The sequence below is a fragment of the Miscanthus floridulus genome, chromosome 2 (genome assembly GCF_019320115.1).
Source record: "Miscanthus floridulus cultivar M001 chromosome 2, ASM1932011v1, whole genome shotgun sequence".
NCBI lineage: Eukaryota > Viridiplantae > Streptophyta > Magnoliopsida > Poales > Poaceae > Miscanthus > Miscanthus floridulus.
The window spans coordinates 176862060-176869027 of NC_089581.1; positions in this window are offsets into that span (position 1 = coordinate 176862060).

Sequence of the window (6968 nt, forward strand, 5' to 3'; positions counted from 1 at the left end):
TGAAGATGAGATCGCCAAACTCGAGCGTAGGAACGAACCCCTCAACCGTCAAACTCTTCAGAGCTATACTTCTCAGCAGAACCTATGTGCCAAAATTTATCAGTACAATTTGTACTAGCCACTCCCACCCTATGAGCTATGCTTTGTGGAAATTGGATGCAAGTTGGATATAATCAAAAGGAACCTATAAGGCTAGGGCTTTTCTATGTTTTAGCATATCAAGTATATAATAATAGTTGGTCAAGTTTTAACACCATTTCCACACACATTCCACCCCATTCCCGTCCAGAGCCAGGTTTCGATCCTAGGATCGATATACCACCATCTCTATATCATCACCATGCCATTGCTCAGTCGATAGGCCAACTCCCTCTCGGCACTGTCTCATGGCCCATAGCCCCTGGCTATGACTACCACTCTCTCATGAGGGAAGAAGAGAAGGATTCATCTCTCTATCTAGTTTAAGCGAAACCTAGGAAAGGTCCATAATCGACAAGTCGGCTCATGTATCGATCGATCAACCATACACTCTGCAGAGGTTTTACATAACCACAAGATCTGCCTTCTTCACTGACCGTCGTCAACTAGGCTGATTCTGGTCGCTTGCTAGCCTAGGATAATGCCACTCTACCATTCAGCCCTGGTACACCCTAAGTTTAGTCTGGGGTGGCTGAAACTGTGAGTCATGAGCCGGGTCCACAAGGTCTCCATGAAGTCTTGGAAGGGTGTGGAGGAAATCCTCCGCGTCGCGTACCTCCTTACACTGTCCGCTATCAACCTAGCAGTAGTGGCAATATCCTACTAAGTAGTCCGGCCGTCCCGCATCATATAGGGCGAGTGGTACATAAGGCTTCCTGGTGGATCTGAGTACTAGTAAGTCCTTAGGGATAACCAAGCTATAATGTCTCCATCAGGGTTTCCATTTACCGTGCCACCACATCACCTCCATCCTGGGCTCCTCCCATCATAGGTTCACACCTAGGACCACCTCATATACCATTTACCCACCATAGGTATCCATTCCCGGGGTGCCCAGGTAGCACCCCATGGCAAGACTTGCCCTAGGCTCATTGTATACTCCAACTTGGTCGACACAACCCTTACCCTCCATGCACCCAAGTCACACACGCAGCACTCTTCCCATAGTCTAGATAACACCAGCTTCCACCACGCATCAATGTAGTACAAGCATAGCAGAAGTATAAGCAATGAATTATAGCAGCAAGCATGTGTCTAGCCTAATAGCAAGGTAAGCAGGGGTAATGTTGTGTCAAGGTAAAGGCCATCAAGTAAGCATGCTACCATGCAAGTCCTATCATAGTGTGAATATAACAATAAAGTAAGCAATAACAGTTCTATATGAGCCATGCGTAATAGGTGCTACAAGATTGGGTGGGATGTGGAACCTTTAGTGTAGTCGTCACTGTACTCCTCACGGTACTCACGATCCTTGTCCGTCTAGTTCTCCTCCGAGTCTGCATACGATCGAATTATAGTCACGTTAGCGATGTTTATAGAATAGCACAAAGAAGCAATGAAAATTCAAAAGAGCTAAATGCACTCAAACATGGGTTCATTGCGTAAAGCTCGATTTTAGATGAATTTTGGTCCTGGTTTCATATTTTTCTGAGGTCGTATGAATTAGTTATGAATTTCTGAAGTTTTAATCAATTCTAAAAATGGGAAAAAGCTAAATTAATCCTGGGCTGACATGTGTCACACTGTGACTGGTCCATGTGGCATGCTGATGACAGCATGATGTTAGCATGATGTCAACATCTCAGCTCTGAGCTGGCAAGTGGGGTCCTACCGACGTCAGCATGACGTCATCAATGTCATCAGTTCCGATAGGTGGGGCTAGGGCTCTTGGGTCGCTGACATGTGGGTCCGGTCAAAGTCAATGGGTGAGTCAACGGTCAATGGGTCATAGTCACTGACATGTGGGGCCAGAGCTGCTGATGTCAGCAGCTGACGTCACTGTGACATCATAATGACGTTACCTCGGCTGTGTTGGTTACTGACAGGTGGGACCCACGTGACGTTGTCATGATGTTAGCATGACGTCACCTACTGACAAGTGGGTCCAGAGTCTCTGTGTCACTGACATGTGGGCCAAGTCAATCGGTCAATGTTGACCGGTCAACGGTCAACATAGGCTGGGTCCAAACTGGGCCGGTTGGGCCTGGATATGGGCTGGGCTTTGGCCCACCACGTGGCATGATGTGGAGCTACCACGTCATAGACAAGGGCCTCCACTGGGCTTCGTCCACAGATCGTCCCACACCGCGTGGCTCATGGTGGACTTATGTTCACAGTCCATGGACCGTAGGCTGGGTCTTCGGTGGATCGAGTCTATCCTTCTTCCCTCTAGCCTGGTCCATGTGCACCAGGTGCAGGTGTGTGTGTCTGGTGAGGGGAATCCTCTGCTTCCTTCCCCGGCATGCTCCCACCAGTGGTGTGCTCATCGGTGAGCTCCCACAGCGGCGCTGGCGTCCAGTTGAGGTGGGGAAAAGCATCACCAGGCCTTGGTGAGTACGGTGGTGGGGTCAAGGTGGTGGCCAGGACTTCCTAGGGCTTTGGCCACGGTGGTCGGTGGCTCGGCGTGGCGGTGCTTGCTGGCGGGGCATCTAGGGGCAGTTCTAGGGGTCCCGGTGCCCCATTCTCTTTTAGACGGTTAGCGGGAGACAAGATATAGCGTCGACGACAACCATAGGGCGTGGCGGAGTCCGCACGCAGTGGTGGTGCATGGCGGAGCTTCGGCCGAGGTCCGGTGCTCATGGCCAAGGCGATGTGGCCGGCTAATGATGACTTGGTCTACGCGGCTATCCTCCAGGCGTCACGGCGGTGCTTTACGGCTACGTCCTAGTCCAGCGAGGCGGCCGAGTGCACATGTGGTGGCCGCACCATGACGGCGGCGCCGTGAGCGTGGCGAGCACATGCATTGCTATGGTGTCCATGGGCTAGGAGGAGGTCTCAGCATAGGAACTCACCGAGTGGTGTTGGCGGTGTTCGGTGGTGGTGCGGTGGCGAGGCGCGTCGTCGGGGTAGGCGCTTAGGGTGGCACCTAGGCTCTCGTGATCGACGTCTCTGAGCTCTCTGCTCACCTCCCCTCTTCTGAATTTCCTTCTCGGCCCTCTTCTCTCAGTGTGGTGCGGGCAGTTGGGCCACCGAGCGGTGGCGGTGGGCTGAGGAATCCCTAGGGCACTCTAGGTATTGCTTTATAGCCTCGACGTCCGAGCTTCACCCATGGCGGACAGGGCGGACGGCTGGCGATGCGCCATTTGCATCGGACGATATCGTGGGCGCGGGTGGTTGGCGCAAGGGTTGCGTGGGTGCGGTGCCAAGTGAACAGGGCTAGGTGATTCACATGACCCCAGGCCTATGCCTGTCACTTTGGTCAGGACTCGGTCGGAGGAGGTGCCGGCATGGGGAGGAAGAAGACATTGTGCCAGGAGTGGCTGATGCGTGGGGTCTGGATGGCAGCGGCAGCTGGTGGGGCAGACGGGCGCGTGGGCGTGAGCGCATGCTGGGCTGGCTTGCTGGGCCGGTCGCTCGGTCGCGTGAGTTGGGCCGGCCTGTGCGTGAGGCAGGGCTAGCTTGCGAGCTGAGCCGGCCGAGCCAGCTGCGAGGCCTTCTTCTTTTCTGTTCTTTTTTCTGTTTTATTTTTCTTCTTCTTCGTTTGAATTCAAATTTGATTTAGAATTTGAATTCAAATCTGGTGTACCTTATTCATTGGAGTTTTAGATATGAGGCCCACAACACTCTTTTATATATATTAGGAACTTTATTTAGCTATTTTGTATAACAAAAATAGGTGTAGTTTTGTTATACAAAAATTGAAATAGTTTTCTCTTTAAGCATTTATTCTTTGGTTTGATTAATAATTACTTTATGGTTTATTTCTTTAAAGGAGTTGTTAAGCATTACATAAAGCAAATGGAAATCCAAATCACAATTTGAATTAACAATGTATGCTACATTTTATTTGTCAGTATTTAAATAAACATAATTAACAAATGACATGCCATGCTCATGAAATTGTTTAGTTAGGTTACAACTAATGCAACACCTAGGGTTGGCTCCTACAGATGTCACTCAACATTGCATGGGGTAATAGCAAAAAATTTGTAGTTGTGATTTTTGGTGTGTGGATTTTTGGGTTGTTACACTATCCATCTCACGGGACCTTTCAACAGTAACAAGAGGGAGGGAGCTTGGTTGCAGGGGGGCTGGAGGAGGCGGACAGATGGTGGCACAGACAAGACGTTGGAAACGACGTAGAAGAGAAAGGAGGGAAAAAAATCTAATTTACTACCTTAGAAATTCTCAAACTAGGGGCTCCCTTACGGTAGTTCTGGTGTGCTTTGGCCAAGGGGCTGGTACAAATATATATGGAGGAGAACTCCTCACATCTACATCAACTAGGAATATGGTACTAATTGATAATGCACCCTCCACCTTTAATAATGAGCCTAAATACTCATTAAAGCCCATTAGTAAATAAATGTGAAAGGACCTAGGATACCGCCTAGAGGGGAGGGGGTGAATAGACATTTCTTAAAATTAACACCGTAGGGGTGAATAGACATTTCTAAAAATTAACACCTTTAAATGCTGAAATAATTAGAAAAGAGAGTTTCCAAAATGGAAATTCCAAGTTAAGAGTAATACCACCCCTCATAAGTTAGCCACAAAGTAAACAAGGTCTAAAGAATATATCTAGAAGCTACAACCCTGCAACACAAAGTTAGAACAGAGAATAAATATTTTCAGCACAGGTAGGAAATACCGGACGTGTCTGGTATACACGATTTCTACAGAGCAACCCCAAACTTGCTCCTTTCAATTTCTATCTTTAAGCCAAACTGTAGGTACCTACTAGAGATGATAATATACACAGAGAACCTACACAAGAGCTGGAGCAACACAAATATCAAATGAAATGCGAATTGAGACACGATATTTATTTTATCGAAATTTGGACTCATTCGAGTCCTACTCTCCATTGAGGGGGCTGTGGGAGACCCAGCGAAGGTCAGCCCTAGAGGGTACCACAATGGTCACTCTAGCTGGAGTCTTTTCTAACTCATTGTCCTCCTTCCACTAGTTGATTCCGAGGCAGTGGAATCGACCGTTATGAACTTTTTGAGGCACACCACAATCTCTCGAGTGCTCTCCAGCAACGCCTAACCATCTAGGGCCAAAGGGTCTAAGAGTAACAAATGCAAATCATGAAATAGACAATATGCACAAGTGCTCAAGTGGTGGCTTTCTCTCTTTTTCAAATTCTCTCTTAAGCCACAAATGGATTTTACGATTTGGATCACACACTCACTAAGAGAGGGTTTGGGAGAGTTGGCAATGCTCAAAAATGTGTATGTGTATCAGTAGAATCAGCAGCCTCCAAAGGTGGAGGCTTGGGGGTATTTATAGCCCCTTAAAAAAACTAGCCGTTGCCTGCATCAACGGTAACAGAGTTACAGTGATGTTGTGAGGCGTTAGAACTCCCGATGAATGCTGGAAATTCCAACCATCGGAACTCCTGACTCACGTCGGAACTTCCGACCCTCAGCATATTTGAAAACTACGGTAACTGAGTTAAAGTATGTGAGGTGTAAGAACTCTCGACTCATGCTAGAACTTCTGACCGTCGGAACTCCCAACCGTCAAGGCATTTGAAAACTAGTCGTTGGCCTCTGGCCGTACATACCGGACCGTCCGGTATGATCACCACAGTGAACTCTCCAAGTCAGTTAAGCGCGACACGTCGAAACTTCCAACCATTGCCAGAACTCCCAACCGTTGGAACTCCCAACTCACGTCAGAACTTCCGATGAACCAACCCGAGATCAACAATATTATCATTGCTGGGCAAATACCGGACACATCCGGTATTGCTAGACCAACAAAAATAGGTTAGCTCTTTTGTCTCTCAAACACTCAAAACTCACATGGGTTGGCTTGAGCACTTATGAAACATTATCTATTAACATGATACATCCCTCTTAATAGTACGGTATTCCTATTAACTCAAATTTAAAAGTATAATAAATTTAAACCTTTTGAGTTGATCTCTTTCAACCGAAGCCGTGTATTCCAATCTTCATCAAGTGAGGGTGCCAACATGTCAACTTTAATCTTTTTCACTTGAATATAGCCATCCTGAGCATGTGACTTGATTCTATTCATTAAATATGAATAACTCCAAATGCATCAAGTCACTTTCAACACTTTGTTCAATATAGATTTGATCCTCCACATCAATATGACCATCATAGCTTGATTAGTACCTCAACTAAATGCAAGTACTTTCTTCTTCACCCTAGCTAGGTTCTTCGGCTGCCAAGCCATCGCTTGCCCTTCACCCTAGCTTAGTACCTCGAGCCTTTCCTTGCTATTTTCACCATCTCAAGCCATCAAGTCACATCTTGTGTTGAATCATCTATTCATTTGTATTGTCATCTTTTTTATTTTAATTTAGCAAGCTTCAAATATGAGACCATTCCATATGCGATCCCTCATGTCTCATCAACTAATTTTTATCAGGCTTGCATTCACATAGTACATGGAAATCCCACAATAAATAAGCATTTGCATGAATTCTATTTGCATTGTTGTCTTGTGCTTGAACTAGACTGTTTATACAATAACACATCATTTTGGCATTTATTAAGTACTTATGAGATAACCTATTACCTGTCCACACTTAGCAAACGGGTTAGACCTTTAATCACATTGTCATTCAATCATCCAAAACCCACTAAAGGGCTAGATGCACTTTCAATCTTCCCATTTTTGGTGATTGATGACAACTTGATAAAGCTTACAAAAGAATATAAACATTTAAGCCTTTGGGTTCAATGACTTATGAGAGGCTCCCTCTTAATATGTGCTTATGATTAGAATTCACAAAATAACCTTAAATGTCAATTTCACATACTAGAACAAATAGGAGACTCCCCCTAATT